The 20,035-nt window shown below is 43.8% G+C and overlaps 1 long non-coding RNA gene across 1 annotated transcript; it reads left to right on the top strand.

Annotated features, from left to right (window-relative positions):
* The first annotated feature begins 2,991 nt into the window (after positions 1-2,991).
* On the top strand, positions 2,992-4,424 carry LOC125389952 (uncharacterized). The gene is made up of 2 exons (XR_007228583.3): positions 2,992-3,596; positions 3,844-4,424. It is a non-coding gene; the product is annotated as an uncharacterized LOC125389952 (long non-coding RNA).
* The last annotated feature ends 15,611 nt before the right edge of the window (positions 4,425-20,035 follow it).

The raw sequence follows: 20,035 nt of genomic DNA, 5'->3' as shown, positions 1-20,035 counted from the left end.
CTCCATCATGAAGCATCCCTTCCAGTCTCTAAGCATGCCCTGGGCAGTGAGTTGTAGAGCAGGCAGGAGGAGGAGTTAGAAGAAGAGGCAGTTCTCTGTCCTCCACAGGACAAATGCCTTTGTAAGCCTGAGGGGAAACCTGTTGCTATGTTGGCCAATGGAGTCTCAAGACTGTCCTAAACTGGCCTTGCTCTTTGGCAACAGTAGGGGCTATGTTTGTTTCCGGAAGTCACAGTGGCGATCACAAAGAGGCTGTGTTCACATGTAATTTGCTTTGACAGAGATTAATTTTTAATAAGAGACTCTATTCAGTCAAATAATTGCCCTTTGGGGCCTGTGTCAGGGTCAATCATCCAGAGTTGGTGCGACTTGGGCTCTTGGCTCTAGCCTGGGGCATGCCTGTGCTCACATGTGCTTGTGGGTGCCTGTGGAGGGTGTTGGGGGTGGGGAGTGTAGACCGGTCATAGTCAGGTGACAAGTCAAGACCAGGCTGAAAGAGGCAGGGAGCCCACTTATTTCTTTGTCCCCCACCCCCCAAAAACACACTGTATGTAGCACCCCGCTTTGGTAGCTTATGCTAACTACGTTTTCCACAGACTCAATGTCTTGTGGATCCCAGGACAAGCCTTCCACTATGGCGGCGTTAAGGGATGCTTACTACATTCAATCTTAATGGCACAGAGTCATTATGGTACAGAGTCCTTATGGTACAGAGTCATCAACTCCATTTCATACCGTCAGGAGGGGAGGGGCCAGAAGGGGAGGGGCTCCCTCATCCCTGGTCCAAGACATTTTGTCTTCTTATTCACCTGTCCAACCTCCCCTTTCACCAAGTAGCAGCTCTTCCAACCGTCCTGTCTCTCTCAGTGGAGTTAGTTGGAAAAGCAGCGCTTCCTTATGCCAAGAGCAGTTTCTCTCCTTGCTGTTCACCTAACCCCTCTGTCATGCTTGTGTGTTTTTTTTCTTTTTCTTTTCTTTTTTTTTTTTCTTTTTGGTTTTTTGAGACAGGGTCTCTTTGTAGCTTTGGAGCCTGTCCTGGAACTTGCTCTTGTAGACCAGGATGTCCCCAAACTCACAGAGATCCACCCGCCTCTGTCTCCCGAGTGCTAGGATTAAAGGCGTGCGCCACCACTGCCAGGCTTCGCCTCTTGCTTGTTATGGATACGGATGGGGAGGGTGCTTTCCCCGCTTTCAAAAGATCGGGAGACTTCCGGGTTTTCTCTTTTGGTACTTGCTTCCATTTTCCTGCGCAATTTCTCTTAGGAAATGCACGCTTTTTCTTCCTTTTGGGTTCTGCTAAAAGACAGAACCTTGCAGTTCTGCCTGCTCAGTGTGGGCGGCACTGCCATTTTCAGCTCCGAAAACTTATCCTCCAGCCGCCCCCAAAGGCTTCCTCGGGAGACATGGTGACTTCTCTCCTTAATTACTCGGATTGGTTTAAAAATAGGGTGCAGGGGTTCCCTTGTCAGGAGAGCTGTCAGCCTGCCCGCTTTTGGCAACCTTTTCTACCTCCCTTTGTTGGTACGCGTCAAAGCATTTTTTTTTTTAATTTTTTATTTTAAAAGTGTTCTGCTTAAGTTTTCTGCAGTCTTGAAATTACCAGAAGCATCTCAGGGGGCCCTTTAGAAACGACTCCGTTTCCTGACTTAAAATCACAAGTAATTTGATTTTCTATGCCTTACTGTCTTTGCAGGCGCGCTGTTAGCATGAAAATGGATGGTAAAAAATAGATCCTGGTGAAGGTGAGGGCCCTGATAGGCGGAATTCTGTGTGTGTGTGTCAAGGCAGGACACGTTTCGGGGGCTTAACACAGATTGGGGTGTATGTAGCTGTGCGTAGTGAGAATGACAGAAGACCCGAAAGATTAAACCAATGAACGGAAGGCAAAGCCCACAGAAACACACTCTGTAAGTAAAATCAAATTAGCCATGTTATTAGTAATAAGAACACAGCATGCATACACGTGGTGGGCAGAGAATGCCCGCCTTCTGGCAAATCCTCTTTTGTTGGTTCTTGTCCCATCACAGAATTTGTGGCAGCATCTTGTCCTTTGTGTGGGGGAATGTCAAACCTTCCATCTCCCCCTGTAACCTTCGGCCTCTTCATTCCTTTCTTCTTATCTGTGCTGCCTGGTCTTCCCTTATATGGCCACGGGTGCCCTCGGAAGTCTAGGAATTTGAATGTTATGCGAAAGGCTAAATGCTATTTGGACTCAGTGACATTCATGTCGCCTGGGAGATGTATGGGGGTCACCCTGTGAGAGATCAGCGAGTGTCCCCATCGGCTGTGATGTCTTTCATTGCTTTCTCTGTAAACACCAGTCTCAGCTAATGGTCCCACAGCCCTGCCATCGCTCCCCCACCCCCCCCCCCGCCCATCTCCGCCCCAGCCTGCTGTTTCCTTAATTAGCAAGCAAAGATTTCTTTAACATTTCAGCTCTGCAGAAAGATGTTTGCTTTCGTGATCTCATTTATTGCACACAGAGGAAGTCTGTGAGATAGAAGGACAGGTATTATTACATCATTGCCCACTTTGCAAGCCAACTTGAGGCTCTAGCTGCTCCTTAGTTATGGCTCACGATGGCATACTCATTAAAGGCAGAGTCAACTTCCCCTCTCCCAGCCGCAGGCTCTTCGGCGCCCTGTTTGGGTGGATTTCCTCAAACAAAATACTTCCTGACTTGGGAGATCAGGCACCATTTGTGGATGCCAGTTAGAGATAATCCTGTCATCTCAAAGTTCATTCAGATTGATGTCTCCTATTAAATAGGCTCGCCTTATCTCAATCTAAACGACTTCATACTTTATAAAAATATATTGGCTTCATTAGTGAATATCTGCTCTGACCTAGTTTGAGTCCAGAGAAGGGAACAAAGCAGAACCAAACTTTCAGGGAGCTTCATTCCCCCGGAGGAGACCTCGAAGAAGCAGGGAGGAAAACCACGCACGGTGGGCCTGCAAGTTAAGGATGCTAAGGGAGGAGTGTTATTCTAGATGAGGGGACCAGGGGAGGCAGTGCCCTTTGATGCCTAAGGATTCACAGAAGAGGCTGTGCTTTGGTAAAGGGTCAAGGTGGGTGGGAGGGTAGGTGAGAGCAGCTGGCTCTCAGTAATGGTGCCCCCCCCAGGGGGTAGACTACCTGGCAGGTTAGAAGAAAGGAGCTGGGGGTAAATTGACCCCAGCCAGGGAGGAGGGAAAGCAGGGGAGCTGGGGAGGTGCTGGAGAGCCAGAATCAGAGTGAGAATTTTGGCTTTAACTCAGAGTGAGATAAGGCTCCCGTGGAGGGGGTCAGTGTGAGGTGCTGGTGTCCAAAAGAGCAGTTAGACAAACGTCTGCGTCCTGCTGAGCTATGGCCCAGTTCTGACCCCTCTCATTTCGTGCCAGGGGTGGAGACATAGCTTGCATGGCCCACTTTGAAAATAGAATGCAGAGCCTCCTGCTTCAAAAGCAGGAGGCAAAGGGACAGAGCTAGAAGCGACTGAAACATGCAGCCTTTCCTTTCTCCCTCAGCCTCCCCTTCAACCTGCTACGGCGGTCTCAATTTGTCATTTGCCGTCGATCCAAGTAAAGAAGCGGTTCTCACTTAAAACTCTTAGCGTGAGTTTTTCTGTTCATCTTTGCACTGCCCAATTCCAATTTTTTAAGGCAAGGATCAGCGAGAACATTTTAGTAGCTACATTTCCTGAGTGTATCTTTGTTTGTACAGGGCAGTGGAAACACTATAAAAAAAAGGTTCAAACCCCGCACCCCCCAAAATGCAACCTTCTACCAACACCGGACCTTTTATGTGACAGTAAGGAAGAGAATTTATTGGTTGTACTATCTTAACCTTTTTGTTTCCTAGGTCATTGTTTTTGGGGTCTATTGCTGAGTATAACAAAGAAACATTTGGAAGTACCAAAGGCCACGACAGGACAAACAGCAAGCGTGCCTTCATTGACTTTGTTCTGTAGCTGTTTCAGGTTTTCCTTTGGAATGGAAGATGTGTCCCGAGGTGAGACCTGCATTCTCATTCAGTCACAGATACAAGGTGTCTATCTTGCCCAACATTACCGTCTCTGGACTCCAGACTTCATAGGCATACAGGAATCCTGTACTCCTAGGACCCGGCAATGCCCAGGGGAGGGCAGGAGTAGCAAAAGGCGGCCGTGCAGAGTGTGAGGATTTCCTTTGCTCCTGCCTAGGGTCCTTGCCGCAGTGCATTTACAAGATGGAAAACCAAGTTACCAAGAATTTTAGGTCGATGACCTAAGACTGTGGAGCCATGTGTGCCATGCTCGTGGCCGGCAAGGCCCAGGCTACACACCCACACAGCTGACCCCGTTCAACTCTGCTCTTTGGAGAACTAGTCTGGCCTTTGTGGCAGATGTTGAAGGACTGGATGAATGAGATAAATAAACCTACTGCCCGAGGCACATTCTGAAACCTTGGTTACAATTTACACTGCCAGAAAACAAGGTTTGAAAATTCTGGTTGAGGAAAACAATGGTACTTGTTTAGCATGGGGATTTTCTTTCTCTTTCTTTCTTTCTTTCTTTCTTCCTTCCTTCCTTTCTTTCTTTCTTTCTTTTTTGATCAGAGACGCATGAGGGTCATTGTGTGATAGATCACAGGAAGTGCATATATTGTGCTGTTTCAGAACCAAGATCCTCAAGGATGATGAAGAAACCGAAACCACATGCGTTAAAGGGAGAGAGCAGATGGGGAGGGGAGGGGAGGAGAGTGTGTAATAACCCAGTCACCACGTTGAGAACTCTTTTGTGTCCAGGGATGAAGAACCCCATTGGGATCCCGAAAATGAGCGTCAAAATAATAGTCTGGGTGATTTGACTGGAGCCCTTGCCAAGGTCAGCTTTACTGCAATGGATGCAGTAAAGTAGTGGAAATATTAATGCATTAGGAATTAACTGGGGTCCAGCAAGAGAGGCATCCTTGGGTATGAGCGTTAAAAGTCTGCTGATTTCTTATGGAAAAGCGAGGGAAAATGATGTCTTGAAGATGATGTTTATATATGATGTGTGCATGTGTGTTCGTGTGTGCATGTGTGTGTGCGTGCATGTGTGTGTGTGTGTGTATGTGTACACCTCTATCCGTACTTTTCCTTGGAGCAAGAAGAACGGGTAGCGCTGCTTTGGTGCCGGATAAAATGTCAGGAAAAGACAAGCTTTCTGAATTTGGAGAAAATGAGAAATCCGAGCTGCTTTTTTCAGACCAAAGAATAATGTCAGGAATGAGACACTAGAAGGACACGCACTGCCTGACATTTGTTTGTGATTTGTGGCTAAGGTTATGGGGATGGAGGTGTCACCGAAAAGTAGTTAAAGGACATGGAGGCTGCATGACTGTGGGACCTCCTTGTCCCCTGGAGCAAACCCGAGGTGTGCAGAAGAGAAGGGCTGTGTGTATTTAGTGGTCTGAGATGAAGGAAAGGTGCATTCCTGCCTCGGGCCCCATACTTGAGAGGGCCTTGCTCCCACTTCTTTAAGGATGATGGATAGGGAACCTGCCAGACTACTCCCTCCCCCCCTGCGAGAAAGTCTATCCTTTCTTTTGAGATTGTGATCTAGATACTCAGGGCCTAAACTCACCAGGCCTGACTCCAGGCCCCCAAACCCCTTTCTCCAAACAAAGAAGATTACAGTTACCCTGGTGGAATTGCCAAGGGCCAGCTGTTAGAGTTGGTCGGCCTGGGTCGAATGATCAGACCCTTCAGGTTGTCTGTTGTGTGGGTTGGGCCTAGGGAATGAAGGGGGAAGTGGGGAAGAAGGGGAGGGTTATCTCACATCCTCAAGATTCAGTGCAAAACTCACGAGTGGGCCAAGCTTGCATCTGACTGGCCTTGTTACCGAGAAGGTATAGTTGTTGGAGCTGTTAACTTTGTATGTAACTTGCATGTACTTAGTCGTTTACTATGTGGGCCTGATTTATTCTCCTGCTCCAAACCTGCCCTTAGGGGAATTCCTTCTTGAGTTGAAAGGCTTAGGCTACTGGTGGCAATGAGGTCCTCAGGCAGAGGAAACTTTTACTGTTTACATTATTGCTGTTACTATCTTTACTGGTTACAGTCGGACCCTTAAAGACTAGTAGACTAATCTTTGTGCCTGAATATGATCTCCATTAGTTCTCGTTTTGTGAATGGCCATAGCAGAAAAAGAAAAATACCTTGTTGTTTTCGGCACTATCTGTCCCTTTGTACACAAAGATGGCAAGACCAGAATTACTGGTTCAACTGAGCATCCTGTTTCCTTCGGCTGTCTGGAAGGCATTCTCTTCCTGGGGAGCTGAGACTAGACTTCCTCCTTGAGCTGGGAAGGAAGGCAATGCTGGTCTTTAAAACCTGCTTTTCCAGCTTAGCTTTGAATCCTGACCCTGAACCTTTTTGTTTTCCTCTAACCTTGAAATTAATAATCTTTAAAACCAGGGAAGAGAAAGACTCAAGCAGAGCTGAGAGAGCTGAGGACCCAGAATGTTCGGTGGAGTGGACTTCAAGTTCTTCTTTTTCCCCTGAATGTTCAAACTGAGGCAGGGTCCAAGCGACTATGAGAGAGAGGTGACTTCAGGGTTCTTTTGCTATAAGCGAGACTCAACTTGCTTATAGCAACTCGTGTGGCCAGGATTAATAGACATGGCTTAAATTCTCGCGAAACGTACAGACACTTTCCTTGAAGAATTCTTCAGGCACTTGCTGTTCATTATCTTATCATCAGTAGATTTTTAATGTAACTATCTTTCTCATTTTATAGGCTTTGGGCATCTAAGACACCTATGTGAGACTGTGCATAGTTAGTTATTGAGATGGGCCTAAAAAGAGTCCCTTTTGGTAACAACACTTATACTTTTGATCACATTGCTGCAATGACCGGCTTCCCAATATTTGTTGGTATGATATAGGGAAGCAAAGCTATTTACTTATTTCTTTACTGGCATATTTTGGCACTGGGGTCTGAACATAGGGCCTTGAACTTGCTAGGCAAGTACTCTACCACAAACTTGAGGGAGGCATTTCCTTTAGTTTCTGGAAGACATTTAGAGAGGTTATTTGCTCAGACTACTTTAATCACTTAGTTGTGAAGGCATCTAACTGGGGGAGTCATGTCAGATCCCACGGCCAGTTCACGGCAAAATTAGGATCTAGGCGTGGGAGCACTGCATGGGTCCTTCCTCTGCTCTGCTCTGAAGGACTAGTCTAGAAATGCAGTTCAAGTACTGTTTAGGGGAGAAGCAGGCATGTTTTTCTTTCATCTTCAAACTTGGAGTGGGGTCACCAGCCTTTCATTGCCCTGCAATCCGTTCTGTGGACTCGGAAGGAATTCACAAGGAAACACATTGCTTGTGGTTTGGCCTCGAAACGTCATACAGAGAATGAAAGCCTGTGGTTGCTTGCTTTCAGACACTTTTTGCACCAAGTGTGTGCTTTGTTTGTGTGTGTGTGTGTTGTACATGTGTGTGTGTGGTGTGGTGTGTGCACATGTGTGTCCTTTGTGCAGGCATGCAGAGGCAAAAGCAGGGCGTTGAGTGTCTTGCTTTATGGTTGTGGAACTGGAAGCTTGTTCATTTGCTAGACTGGCTGACCAGCAAGCTTGGAGGACCCGCTTGTCTCTGCCCCCCTTGATGCTGGAATCACTCAGAGCATACACTCATAGATATGTTCTGTTTTTAAATTGAAGAGGGGGGATTTGAACCCAGGCCCTTAGGTTTGCTCTAGTTGCCTGAGCCATCTTCCCAGCTCCTCTGCATTTTGTCTTTCTTATTAAAAAGCCTCTTCTTTCTCTAGGGGTAGCTAGGGCAGGAGAAAATGCCCCTGTGTTCAAGTTGCTAATGTATAATTGTCTTTCCTGTTGGGACACTTGGCTCATTATTCTGCCTGGTTGAAACTCTAGGGAGTTAGGTGGGAGTCATGGCTCTTGCATGTAATCCCAACGATGGGGAGGCAGAGGCAGAGAGAGGCTGACTTTAAGGCCAGTGTAGGTTACACAGTGAGACCTCATTGCAACAAACAAACAAAACACAACAAACCACCAACAATAAAGCACAAACTAAGCTTAGTTAATTTAGAAGAAAAATCACACAATCTAGTTTATTTCAAAATACTTCCGTGTTTTTTTAAAAGGAGGGACTTAAAACAGGAGACTGAAGGACAAAAGAGGATTATTTCTCTAGCTTGTGGGTTCAGAAGTTGTTTCAGTTAGTTTGGACAGACTATCTCAAAAATTCAGTTGCCGCAATGGTAATTGTTTATTTCTTTATAACCACATGGGTCGGTAGTCCATTCTGGCTCAGCTGGCTCCGCCGTCAATCTCACCATAGTTTTTGCAGTGGTGACCTTGTAGTTAGTTTGCAGATAGCCTGACTATTCCTTTCACCCCGTACAAAAGCCCTCCTTGAATTGTGATGTTGCCATTTCTGTGTCAAACAGAGGAGATTATTTCTCATCATCATTTGTTGCTTGGGATTTGACGTTTTGAGACTGAGTTCTACTATCTGGCCCAGGCTGGACTTGAACTCTCCATTTCTTTGTGTCTCGGTGTTAGCCTTCTGAGTAGCTCTGATGAGACACACAAGACCACGTTGGGCTTTTCTCATTCCTTTACCCTGTGCGTTTGGGTTTAACTTCGTGACATTTTTTTTTTTTCCCCACACAGTGGGACATTAACGAACAGGGCACCGCGGCCATTTGTTAAGTGTTTGTTAGGTATTCACACAGTGGGGCTTGCTCTCTTGTTTCTATGACGCCAGGGATCACCTCTGGAATAATACTTCGCTTGGTCTCCTAGAGAACGGGAACCCTGCCTTCTGCTCTGGCTGTGACCGGAGATGTGAATGAGGCCGCCTTAGCTCTACAGCTGTGCCCACTTGATCCAGACCCAGAGAACTAAGCACCATGGACTGGTACCACAAGCCGCGGCGCGTCCACGCTTGCTAGCTCATTTAAACGCTCACATTCATGGTCTGTTTCTGAAGTCACTCACACAGTACAGCCATGTCGACAGTTACTTGCTGGTGTGTGCTTTAGAAATTTGAATGATCTGAATAGCTTTTGCTTGTTTTTGTTTTGCTTTCTCTGGTGAAAACGTTTCTCTTCTGTGTAGCCTTCGCTGCTCGGTTTGCCTGCCTTTACCTCCCGAATGCTGGGATTAAAGACACAAAATGGTATTCTTGATGGATGGTTCATGGTTGATGGCACTGTTCTTGCCCATGAGGAAGCGCCACCGACAGGGAAACTTTTAATGGAAAGGACATCAAGAGGATGTGCTGGTGCCTTAGGTCCTTAGATTAGTGCTCAGCGAGTGCTCTCGTCCCTCTCACAGCAAGGGGACCTTCAAGAGTTCAACGACAGTCCAAGAGTGGTGTGGGAGAATTGTCTGTATTCTGTCAATCATATTTTAATAAAACGCTGATTGGCCAGGCAGACAGTATAGGCGGGAAAACCAGACAGGAAGTAGAGGTGATGCAATGAGAACAGGAGAATTCTGGGAAGCAGGGAGGTTCCTCTGCCATTCCTGTGCAGACCCCTGAAGAGGCAACATGTAAGCTGACAGCTGAAAAAGGTACCAAGCCATATGGCTAACATAGATCTGAATAATGGGTTAAGATAAGTCATAAGAACTAATAAGTAGCCTGACCTAATGGGCCAATCAGCTTTATAACTTATAGAGATCTCTGTGTGATTGATTTTCCTTTGGGGCTTGCCGACTGTGGGGTACTGGGTGGGACAGATACCCCAACAAGCCGGCCCCCTCGTGTTACACAAGAGGATGAAGGCCAAGCTGATAAGGAAAAGAAAGAGGGCTCAGGATTGAGAGAAAACTTTTGTATTTCCCTCTTGAGATTGGTCTTTGTGAACTAAGACCAGAGAAATCACTCCGCTTAGCCATCGCAGCGTGGTTAGTGGTTAACAGTGTTATGTTAGGTTTCATTAATCCAGTATCTTCAGGAAAAATCAAAACCAAAAATCTCTGCTGTGCTTTCAACAGACACGGGCCCATCAAAAGCCAAGACACATTGTCTTTATACCATGGCCTGCGTGTGGACGGAGACCACAGCCCAGTTAGGAAACACTCATTTCTCCTAGGTTCCTTGCTACGGAGTCCATGCTCATTGGACGGAGCAATCTCTGGATGCGTTGGTGAGAGCTCTAGTGAGCTTAAAGCCGGCCTGCTCAGAGTACTTCAGTGCTGAGTGTTACAACTTCAACCCCCGCCCCCCCATCCTTGAGCACCGTTAACAAGTGTTCGCCTTCTCCTTCATCTACAGTGCCGCAGTGCTGGTGGCATTGTAAAGGTTTAGTGTCCACAAGGACATAAGCAGGCACAGTGCATTCAGGAACTGGAGACTTAAAGGATCAGCCGATTTTCAGAGTCAGTGAAATTACTTTCCTGCAGACATTTTCAACCGATGGAAGAGCAAAGGCTGTTATTATAGGTGGGGAGTAAGGGAGAGAAGAAACCACCAGGACACAGTGAGTGTATTAAAGTATAGAAGTTCCTGGGGTTGGGGGAAGAACTTTGGAATGAAATGCAGACTGGGGAGAGATGGCACGCACTTGGCTGGGGGAAAGAACTTTGGAACGGCATGCAGAAAAGGGAGAGGTGACCAACTACAAGTCCTTTGCTTTCTCTTTTCCTTTACTCCTTTATTTTTTTTTGTGTGTAGTGCTGGGTTCTGCTTATGTGTGCTTGGAAATATCCCCAGCCCTTGGGTTATTCTTGACTTCCGAAATTGAAAACAAATTGCCACCACCTTTGTCGTTGCCTTCCTTCTTCTCTTCCTTCTCCCCTTCTTTTCTATGGTCTATTTCTCAAATCCCACCAGTTGGAGTTTTGAGACTAGTTTAGGGGTGTTCTGACATATCTAAATACTTTCTAAAATATATTCTAACATTTGTTTCTTAGATCGCTCAGTATGAGATAAGTTTGAGAAACATTTATACACTAAAATCTTACTTTCTATTACAGTGGGCATTAGGATAGCGTCTGAAAGTCTTTAAGAACTATCACAGTGGAGAAATAATTCTCTCTTTTTTTTAAGAATATAATGCTTGTCAATCCTATTTAGATATAACAACCTTTATGAAATGATTTAACATCATGTATAAGAAACTTCACTTGAGAAGTACTGAGCTGGATGGCTCAATTCAACCAATATCTATATCTCTATATCTATATCGATACACATGCTAGGCATCTTGGGTACACACAGCCCACTAGATAGTAGAATAGGAAATATAAAACTTATGTAGAAACATATTATGTAAAATAGGAAAAAATAAAGAGCATATCAATAAGATGCCCTCATTGAAGGGTTAAGAAAACAGCTCAAAGCAGCTGAAGAGGTGAGGAGACAGCTGGCTTATGTAATTAGAAAGGGTCAAGGTTAGGTAAGGTTGCTGAGCTTGTTCTGCGTGGGTTCTGGTTCCATTTCTATGTCACTCTTTTGGTTATGCCCTTCTGTGGCTGTCAACATCATCCCCGAGATGGCTTCCTTCCCGAGAACAAAATACATACCATGGCAACGTGAACCATGGAGCTCCTAGTTTTCAACTGTGGAAAGAGAACGTCCTTTGTGCACAGTCATAGGTCTAAGATTTAGGATGGCTCAGACGTGCTCAAACCAGCCTTTGGGGCACGAAGATTTCTGATGTCTATTGGCTGGACTCGTCTACCTTGGACTCAGTCAAAACATGAAATTATCCTGATGGTATAAAGATCTTGATCCGGGCTCAGTATCATTGGAATCTTTGGTGACCACCACAGTGTTAGAGAGGATAAATAATGTTGGAAGAAAATCACTAAATTTGTTACAGAAGGCTCATGAAGAATATGGTAAGGCTTAGTGGATTGAGTTAATAGGCTCCATTTGTTGGATGTTTTAGGGGAATAGCCATCGAGCTGGCCATAAAGAACATGCATTGGCCTTGACTATGAGGGAGAGGAGGAGAAAAGGGCCTTCCAGCGGAGAGGGAACAGCATGAGTCAAGAAGCAAAACACCAAGAGTGAATGAAGAGCTGCTAAGCAAACAGACCCATTTGGATGAAGGAGTCATAACACAGTTTCCATGGTAAAATGCATTCCTCATTGCAAACACTTAAAACATGAGGTTTTGAAACATTACCCGTTAGTAAATTGGGAACTCCCTGTTCTCTTGGAGATAGTGGGAGCCCCATTACCGTTTATAATGTTGGTGTTTCAAGACGAGTACAGTGGGTATGTTCAAGAAAAATCGTTAGAAAAAAATGACAGGCTTGACCGGAAAAAAAAAAAAAAATACCTGATTGGAGGACTGACCAGGGACACATTTTAGAACAAAATATTTGTTGACAGAAGTTTAAAAAAAAAAAAAAAAGAGGCTCTTTCCTTTCTCTGAGGGCTTATTGTAGATTTATTGCAGATTGTATTAATCTCCAGAGTACTTTAGATTAGAGACAAAACACAGTTTACTAAGTTGAATATTTCTATATGGCTTATCACTTTATTGAGTAACTAGGAAAGATTATCACATTCTTTTTGTTTGTTTGTTTTGAGACAAGGTTTCTTTGTGTAGCCCTGGCTGTCCCAGAACTCACTCAGTAAGTAAAGCTGGCCCTGAACTCAGAGATGGCTGACTCTGATTCCTAAGTGCTGGGGATCAAAGTTCATGTTCTTAATTTAGTATAAACCTCCTGGATAACGTTTCGTCATTATAAATAAAGTCCATTAATAGTGTGTATTAAAAAGGAAGAAGGAGGCAGGCAGAGGAGGGAGAGGGAGAAGGAGAGGAGAGGAGAAGAGGGAACAGGAACAGATATATATGGTAGAATCACATGGTGTGACCTGTTGACAGTAGCCACTAGAACAGCAAAGGATAGTGCTCAGGTATTTTGAGTCTCAAAAATTAACTCCTGGCCAGGCAGTGGTGGCACACTCCTTTAATCTCAGCACTCGGGAGGTAGAGGCAGGTAGATCTCTGAGTCTGAGGCCGGCCTGGTCTACAGACTTAGTTCCAGGACAGCTAGAACTGTTACACAGAAAAACCCTGTCTTTAAAAACAAAAAAATTCACTCCTTTGCTGGTGCACACCTTTAATACCAGCACTTGGGAGGCAGAGGCAGGAAGGTTTCTGAGTTTAAGACCAGCTTGGTCTACAGGTCGGGTCGTGATTCAGGACAGTTAGGGCTACATAGAGAAACCCTGTTTCGATCCCCGCCCTCCCTCCCCCCCAAAAAACCCTGAAAAACAACAACAAAAAAGAAGGCTCCCTCACATTGTGCTTCCATTTTTAATTTGCATATTGTCCCTTCCCCAATAAGACTCTGGGCCACTTTTCACGTAAAGACCCTGTGCTGGCCCTGTCACGCCCTTGACAAACATTAGTAGTTTTCTCTACAAAGCTCCAAGCTCCAAGTTTTGGTCTTGTTCCCTTGGCTTCTGCCACTGGCTGGTCCTGAATATGTAATTACTTCTAGGTGGAAGGGAGAGGATTAGCAGACCTTGCCCTAATTGCTTGTTTTTGTAGAGTTGTTAAGAAGGATTTGGGCTCCAGAAACACAGGGTGTAGCCAGACAGAAGGCAGCCCGAGGAGTTCAAAAGTCTTGTAATCTTTGGCTCCACAGGCCTATAAAATGGAAGTGTTTGACTGAACACAAACAGCCTGCAGCGTGAGAGGCCCGGGCCCAGCAAGGATTGAGGCTCCTTGGTCATTTGAAAAGGCAGGGGGTTTCATAATGACCCTGACTAACCTGGTAATGGATGGTCCCATTTGATTTCCCCTTCTCCGTGAATGCCAGATCTGAAGCTGCCGGGGCACACAGCAAAGCTTCTCTCCGCTCCCAGGTTCCTGGAATTCAAGAATAAACGAGGCTTCTTGCAAAGACCCCGCATGAAAGAAGCAAATTCAGAATTTGAAGGGACGATGATGCAATAATAATACACTCTTGTTTCCTGGTATCCCTCTGGAGGTAATGGCCAGAGGCTCCTAATTGGTGAGCAAGACTGAGCTCAATTTTAAAACATTATTACAGGCGAAGGAAGAGCAGGGGGCTCTTCTGGGAAAGTGTGAGTGATCGGTCACCTTCTCACCTGGAAGGCTGAGGGTTCGTGGAGGTTATAAGGTTTAATGAGCATGGAAAGGTTTGCTGGGCGAGAGGGCATTTTAAAAGGAAGCCAGAAAGGCTTTCAAGTGATCGACTTCACAACAAATCACGTTTCCCAGTCCTCTTCGGGGTCCTTATGCGTCTTCTGGGTATCTTCAGGAGAAGATTCATTGGAAAGCGTGAATATGATTGATCACTGGCATAAAATACAGATATGTCAAGATGCAACATAACAATGCACGAATGCTATTTAGGAGAGGAAGCAGTTGAAAAAAACAATACACACAGACTTAAAAAATATTTTTTTTTAGCTGGGTAGAAACAGGTGGGGGCTAATGGAGTTACCCCTCTTTTCTTTTCCAGTATGCATTTGTACATGTGTGTATGTCAGCAAGTGAGTTTCCAGTTATTTTAGGTGAGACTTCTTTCAACTGTGTTTGAAGGAATTGTACGTAGAAATATTTTTGTTTGTTTTTGTTTTTTTCGAGACAGGGTTTCTCTGTGTTAGAGCCCTGGCTGTCCTGGGACTCACTTTGTAGAGCAGTTTGGCCTCAAACTGAGATAAATATATGCCTACCTCTACCTACCTCTACCTCCTGAGTGCTGAGATTAAAGGTGTGCACTACCACCACCCAGCTTTTTATTTTTCTTTTCTTTTTTAACATTTCTTATTCTTAAACTTACTTGTGGTCTTTTAAAATTAAGTAACTAGGCCTGGGCATGATGGCTCAGGCCGTTAATCCTAGCACTCATGAGACAGAGGCAGACAGATCTCTATGAGTCCAAGGCCAGCCTGGTCTACACAGCGAGGTCCAGGCCAGCCTGGGCTGTCAGTAAGACCCTTTCAAAAACAAACAGCAAGACTAAGAAGCTAAAATAGTTTTTTTTTTTTTTGGTCTAAATGTATGAAAATAGATACTTGTGGTAGTATTCATTGCTTCTATTTTGTCTATCAGGAACAAGCATCTCTGAGTCCATTAAACTCTATTCAGTGATATGACTTGAAGCAGCACCTCTTTGGCTTTTTTAATTTTTTTTTAAGAAATCTCTGAGGGGCAGAAATTCAAGACCCATCAAACAACTTGGACCTCAGAAGTCACTACTACCTTCGTGAATTGCCAGGCACTTCACCGTTTATTTCTGACTAAAACAATTGACTTACCCTGCAGAGAATTATGTCGAAAATTGCCTGTTTTGGACTCTAGTTCGGGAGCTGCTGTTTCTCCAACCCCAGAGCCTCAGCCTTGCAGAGAGAGTGAGAGGTGGGGCAAAGCGTGTGGCTGACGTCATCGGACGGTGGGAGGAACAAAGAGGCATCACATTTAGCCTGTCCCATCGGGTGGCATCTACTTGCTTGCTAGAAATTGTAAGATACAATTCTAGTACATCTTAAAGTCATTCCAACTTGACAAACTACGCAGTCTTGTAGGCTATACTCGGCTTCTCATGAATAGAGACATGTTAAGACTCAGGACATTTCCATGGTCTCTAACCCCCCTAGATAGGGAGTTCAGGCAGAGGGGACCGTCTGAGAGTCTTTAGTGTTGTATCTTCTGGGCTTATGTTGTATCTTCTGGGCTATGACCATAAGGTCTCTCATCGTTATCTATCTCCTGGCTTTCAAAGTATATGAACCTACAGTTGTTCTTCGGTTCAGGCAATGCTACCAGCGTGGCTGTTTTGATGTCTTTGACAGGTCCTTATCTGCCACTGAATTCTGGGGTTCCCCCCAGCTTCAGCTGTAGAATCCTCAAGCTTTGTGTGGTGGTTGGGCCCTCAGTAGGCTTTCTACATTTTTTTTTTCAGAATTCAGAGAATTCAGATAGCTCAGCAGAATAACTCAAAAGAAAAATGCAGGTGTCTTAAGAAACCCTAAACGTCAAGACTTCCTTGCCAATCCCCTTGGAACTAAGTCACTTAGAATAGCTGAACTTTCCCCTCCCCTCCTTTCTTTCGCTTCTACTCCTTTTGTCTTCTCCCCTCCCCTCCCCTCCCCAGGAAAAATACAGATTCATGTTCACCTCCTTTATGGCCCATCTTTTGTCCACAAAAGAGACGTCATAAAGATGGACTAGGTTCCTGTCTCACGTCATTACAGAGCCTGAATCTTCCAGACTCGACTCTTCATATGTTAAAGGAATGAAGAAAGCAGTGCGGAAATAGTTCAAAGTTGTAATGAAATGCACAAAGCGACTGTGTTACTTTCTTTCCCAGAAGCTACTAATTTCTTACAGCATCTTGGATTTTTCTCTGCAAAAAGTATCATGGACGGCGTCACTGCCAGCGCGACACGTCTCTAGGATTTGAGGGAGTCCTGGGCAGCCGAGTTGAAGCTTTTGATTTGTGCTTTCGTTTTCTGACCTCTTTGCTGAAGACATACATGTGTGTGTGTATACATATATATTATCTATTTTTACTTTTAATTTTGAATAACTCAAGCTTTATAAAACACTGCAAGAGTAGTGCAAAGAACCCAATGCACAGCGCACCAGTATTTTGTTCTATTTGCTTCCCTGCTTGGTATATATTTATATGTATTTTAATATATCCTGATTATGGCTTTCCCTTCCTTTACTCCTCCCAGCTTCTTCCCACCTCCCCTTCCTTCTGGATGCATTCCTCTTCTGTCTCTCCTTAGAAAGCAAACAATTGTGTATAGAATAATAATATAATTAATATAATATAATATAATATAAAACAAAAGCTAACACATTGGAATTGAACAAAACAAACAAAGAAGGAAAAGAGCCCAAGAGAAGGCTATGAACTTGCTTCTTAGAACTACCTTCATTGTGTCCCAGAAGTTTGGGTATGGTATGTATTCATTTTCATTCAATTCTAGAAAGTCTTTAATTTCTTTCTAAACCTATTTTTCATTCAGCAGTGACTTGTTCAGTTTCCAAGAGTTTATAAGCTTTCATTGTTTCTGTTCTTACTAATATCCAGTTTTAATCCCTTAGCTTAATCAGATAAGATGCAGGGTGTTATTTCAATTTTCTTTTTATCTTTGAAACTGACTTGGAAAAAGGTATACTCTTTTGTGTCTGGGTGATATGTTCTGTAAATATCTGTTAGGTCCATTTGATTTCTAACATCTATTGGCCCAGGATTTCCCTGTTTAGTTTGTGTATGGATCACCCATCTATTGGCAAGAGTGGGGTATTGAACTCTCCCACTACTAGCTGGATCAACTATTAGTTGTGAGGGCCAATATGTGATTTAAACTGAAGTAGTGTTTCTTTTATGAACGTAGGTTTCCTTTTGTTTGGCGCAACAATGTTAAGAATTGCAATGTCCTCTTGGTGGGTTTTTTCTTTGTTGGGTATGTAGTGTTCTTTATCTATTTTGACTCGTTTTGGTTTGAAGTCTGTTTTGTCAGATATTAACGTGGCTCACTAGCTTGTTTTTTGGGTTTATCTGCTTGGGATGTCTTTTCCATCTTTTACCCTGAGGTAATGTCTATCCTTGATCTTAGGGTATACTTCCTGGATGCAGCAGACGGATGGATTCTGTTTTAGCAACCATTCTGTTAGTCTGTGTCTTTTTATTAGGGAATTGAGACCACTGATGTTGAGAGGTATCAATGAGCAGCTATTTTACCAATAATTTATGCTATTTTTGTTGTTGTTGTTTTTGTGGTGGTGGTGGTGCATGTGTGTGTGTGTGTATGTGTGTGTGTGTGTTTCCCCTCTTTTGACTTGCTAGCCTGGGATCAATTTTCAGTACTTTGTTAATTAAAACGGAAATTAAATGCAACTTTATAGCACCCCTATGTTTCCTGTCTCTGATGAAATGTAGCTGACCCAATATCCTTGCTATCTCTTTTGTCTCCCATTTCATCAATTAGTTCGCCTCTCTTCTCTTATCTATCTTCATGGTGTTTAGTGTCACTGAAAATATAAATTTTCATTTGCTTGCTTATTTTCATTCTGCTTCTGTCCATAATATATGAGGATAAAGACAGGAAAGCCTCATCTGTTTTATCCATCATGATATTCCAATTCCCAGAACAGGATACACTCAAAACAGGGATTCAATCTGCTGACTAAATGAACTCATAAATAAAAGAATGCATCTATACCCAAAGCCTACAGTCAATTGGTTCTTTCCTGTTTAGTCTGCAGTACAGATTAGCTTTTCCTGTTAGTTCCAGCAGAATTAGGTCTTGCGAGTAGATTTACCAACAACAGTTGATTGCCAACATCAATGTTACTATTGATGCCTAAGCAGTGTGAGTGTGTTGTGTTGTGTTGTGTTTTTGCTCATTTATTCTTTGGACTTTTTGGTCCTTTGAGCGCGGTTCGCCACACAGTTCCAAAATAAATCATTCACTCAGAGGCTTTTTCTTACGTATAAATGCCTGAGCTTAGCTTGGCTTGGTTCTTGCCAGCTTTTCTTAACTTCAATTATCCCGACTACATTTGCCTCAGGGATTTTTCCTTTTCTTACTTCTGTATATCTCACTTTCACTCTTACTTCGTGGCTGGATGGGTAACTGGGTGGCTGGCCCCGATGCCCTCCTCCCCCTGTTCTCATGTTGCTTCTTCTCTTCCTCACTTCTCCTTCTGTTCATACTCTGCCTGTCATCCCCACCCAGCCTTGCTCCTGCCTTGCTATTAGACATTTAGCTCTTTATTAGGACCATCAGGTGTTTTAGACAGGTAAAGAATCACAGCTACACAGAGTTAAACAAATGCAACAGAACAAAAGTCCCACATCTTAAAATAATATTCCCCAACATTTCCCCTTCTTCTCTTTCTAAACAAAAGTGACAAGTTTTAACTTTAACATAGTAAGACTGTATACAATAAGAACAATTGTCAAATAAAGATTGCATTCGCAGTGTACTGGATTCCAATTCATTCGTGTCTGGTAAATTTAAAGAAAATACTCCAAAATCTATCTTATCTTAGTAAATCCAAAATGTTATACCTAACTTACTATCATATCTAAGAAAAACTGCAGCCCTAACTATCTACTCTTCAACTATGTCAGAGACACCAGAAGGATATAATATTATTTAAATAAACAAAAAGTTCATTGCAAAGTACTTCCAAAAACTCTAGAAATGACAGAGACAGCAGACTGCCTGTGTGTGTGTGTGTGTGTGTGTGTGCGCACACACGTGTGCATATGTGCTAGTGTGTGCATATGCGTGGAGGTGAGAGGACAGTCTCAGGTGTTGTTTCTCATCCTCTAAGTTTTTTGAGGCAAGGTCTCTTGTCCACTACTGTATATGCCATGGTAGCTGGTTTATGAGCTTCCAGTCATTCTTCGCCTGCATCCCACCAGACCCGTGTTGGGGGTGACGGATGCACAGCACGTCTAACTTTCCAATCTGAATGCAGATCTTCATGCACGCACCCCAATTTCCACAGTTCTTCTATACACTTAATAACTCCCTATTCATTTGCTCATTATCGTAGCTTGGTGGTCAATGTAATACTTGATATATAATGAACAACATTATATATAATACTTATATGTATATAATAATATTATATGTAATACTTGATATATAATGAACAACATTTTCTGAATTAGTTTGACATAAGAGAGGTTTGAAACTTGGTTTTGCTGATAGACTATATAAATGATCCCGAAGCCACGAATTCATACAGTTCATATTGTTTACTTTAAAGAAGCAAACAAAAGTGTCAACCCAAGTCTGTTTTGTCTCTTATGTGTTGTTTTTGAGTGTCTTCATGGCCAGTTTGGAATAGGCCGTGCTGGAATTGGTGTTTCCAGGCTCTTGCAGGAACTAATGAAATAAAAAACCTAAAGTTCCTTATCACTGGCAGTTCAGTTTTTGATAGTGACATTGTGCCTCTTGGTCCCAGCATCCTATCTGGCTCTAAGGCAGCCGAACGGAACTGTGCACAGCTTAATTTCGGAGTCCTTGTTTTGCCATGGTGGATGAGGACTTATACAACTCTTGTTGATTGTGTGGCTTGGCAGGTCCTCTGC

This window comes from Myodes glareolus, chromosome 26, assembly GCF_982192425.1.
Source record: "Myodes glareolus chromosome 26, mMyoGla1.1, whole genome shotgun sequence".
Classification (NCBI taxonomy): domain Eukaryota; kingdom Metazoa; phylum Chordata; class Mammalia; order Rodentia; family Cricetidae; genus Myodes; species Myodes glareolus.
Note: the sequence above shows the minus strand (reverse complement) of the source record. Positions and strands in the feature narration are given on the sequence as shown.